General features: G+C 31.4%; 1 pseudogene; it reads right to left on the reverse strand.

Annotated features, from left to right (window-relative positions):
• Nucleotides 1-832: 832 nt before the first annotated feature.
• Nucleotides 833-2,553, reverse strand: LOC107842042 (annotated as a pseudogene).
• Nucleotides 2,554-2,973: the final 420 nt, after the last annotated feature.

Consider the following 2,973-nt stretch of genomic DNA (forward strand, 5'->3'; position numbering starts at 1 on the left):
AATATACAATAATTATTGAAAGGAATTGACCAACTCATGCACTGCCATCCTTCAAATTTACTAATTAAATATTAGCAACAATAAGCATGAAATTTACTACTAATTGAAAGATGCTCATAAAGCAAAAGAGTTAATAAACACTTGAGTCTTATAAATAAACCTCTATCTCCTAATGATCATAAATCAAAATTCGGTAAAAAACAATTGATAAGAACAAATAATTCGGTTAACCAGTAAGTCGAATAATTGACGAAAATCCAGACATCTTTTTCTTTAGCATTTTTACTTCTCTAGATAGTTATAACCTACTGCATAGGTTGATTCAGTACATGAGGCCAGTCAGGAGTTGGAATAAATTAAAATATATTTGCTATCCAATCAAACTAACTACTTTCCTCTTGGACAATACATACATATGCTAACAGCTTGTATGTATGGTTGTTATCTACTTTTATTATGTGGTTACTTTAAATACAATATTTGTTTTGATTATTACTTAAATTACATTGAATCACATTATTAAATTCATCGTTAGGTAGAAACAAAGTTTCTCCTCTCTAGACTTTAACTAAAAAGTCCGAATTTGAATCATAAAAATGAAAAACGAAAAATCCTAATAAACATGTGTTTCCCCTTCAATGGGCTTACGTGATATGAGTCGGAATTAATTGAGAACCCAAAATACATACAGATAAAATTGGCAAAAGATAGATATAACAAACAGTTATTTTGCAAAGTAAAATTTAGAGGATAAAAAACATTGTATTATCCAACAAATTAAATTCTCTTTTTAACTATTTGCATCACTACTAAGTACATAGGGTACTTTCTACTAACTTTTGATTCTTAGAATTTTATTAAATTTTTCATTTGCAAAATCAAACCAAAAATAGAATAAGGTTGAAAATTGAAGTAATCAACACAAGCAATGTATATACAAGAGAAACATTCACAATTTTTTTCTCATATAGATAAATAAAATGTAAAGAATATAAATATACCAGCAATAGGCATCATTATTACTAATTTAGTCAAGCATTTTGTTGTTGATGGTTCTTATTTTGTTCCTTCATTAGGGAATTGACCATTGGAAATGAAATCAGAGAGTAATTGATATTTGAAATGAAATGTCTTCTTCATCATCTATTTGGAAGACTCTTCATCAGATTCTGGGATTTTCTCTAGCAGAATGCATCAAACATGAAGGCGTATTTCATATAGATCAACACCAAATGTGTTGTCTAAAAATGTTGGGCACTGATTTTGTATGCAATGGTCATATCATAAACTGCAAATTCAGCAAATTGGACAGTATGAATGTATGAATAAGAAGGAGAAAACACTATCTTTATGAAGATCAAGAACAGATAAATAAGCCATAAAACAATCTTTCAGAAAACTTTATTACTATAATAGTAAGGTTACAAACTTTTTTGCCAAAATATTAGTTCTAAACAAGTTGGAATCGGCTATATGAAACCTCATTATTCCACTTATGCTGAATACATATACCCGAACCTAACTTTCTTGGATTGAGACGTAGTTGTTGACATCAAAAGAGTTTTTTTCTATTAGTGTGTAAAAATTAGTGACTCACGATAGGTTACAAACATTTTATCTATGCTAACATGATTGATAACAGTAAAGTCAAAAAACTCATTTTTGTCACATTAAATTAACTATTTTGCCCTCAAATACAAAAATAGATCAAAGACAAGTTTATATTAGACATGGTAAAAATATAGAACCTGCACCCAAAAAGCTCCTTAATATTTCCACACATGCATAAAAACCTATTGTTTTAGGCATAGCACATTCTTTAGAACAAGTAATCTTTTGGTTGCAGACTCTTGACTTCTTTTGCAATTTTTCTCACCGAATGTAAAGGAAACCTACAATCTCGGAGAAAAGTTAAAAATTTATGCAGGAAAATATTAAGTAGCTCAGTTCCGTAGGACCAACATAAGAAAAAAATGCATATGATGTAACATAAGGTAAACCTGCCTGTAATCTATTCCTTCAGGTAAAGCAATTTCCACAATGGATCCTGCGGATTGGTAAAAGTTGAGCGCATTTGTTTTATCATCGGTTCATCTCCTACCTAATCTCTCTCTGATGGGATTCTAGTACACAGAATCCCCAGAAAAAGACAGGCAACTTTTCTTAAGTAGACATTTGATGTGTACCAAGCACTCTTTTTGCTCAGTACAAGATTCCACAGATACATACAGGTTAACCTCTGTTTTGTAGTTATCTATCAGCAATGCCTATTAGCTTGGTAGAAAATGGTCTTTGGTAAAAATCATATTTGTTTCACTTATATTTTCCAATAATAATGGCCACAATCCAAGCCCGAGATAAAATAAAAGAGCAACAACTTTCCTACTGTAAAGCATGTTGAAAAAACATAAAAGCAGAACTACACAGGGAATATATCAAGAAAATGAATGCAGTTGAAAGGAGAACCAATAAACATATCACAGCCCTTATAATTATTTAAAAAGTTAGAGAAAAATGCTATGATTCTTAGCGTGGAGTCTTTTCATATTCCATCATGCTTATTTTTGGAACTCAAGGTGACTATGTCATACTAATAAAGACCTGCAGAGGCTTAAGTCAAACGTGCACTCTCGCTACCTTTACCTTCAATGGCTGAGAAAGGGGGTACATTGGGTGAAAGCCCATGTCGACGAAGAACTACAATTCTTAGAGTTCGTATCTGTAGTAAGACAACAGAAAAAGCCTACCAAAACAAATGAATTTATCTTCCAGGCTTGAAGAGCCAATCAAACTATGATGAGATAGATGTGAGATTGCTAAAGTTTTAGAAAGTGATTTGGGCCTATTAAGATAAAAGGAAATGTTATCCCTCCTACTTATGAATCAACATTTAGCTCGATTTGTTCACGATATATTTTTTACATCAATGTCATCACTAGAGCTTGCACCAAATTGCTTACCAGTAGAGCTCAT

Source organism: Capsicum annuum, chromosome 9 (genome assembly GCF_002878395.1).
Source record: "Capsicum annuum cultivar UCD-10X-F1 chromosome 9, UCD10Xv1.1, whole genome shotgun sequence".
Lineage (NCBI taxonomy): Eukaryota > Viridiplantae > Streptophyta > Magnoliopsida > Solanales > Solanaceae > Capsicum > Capsicum annuum.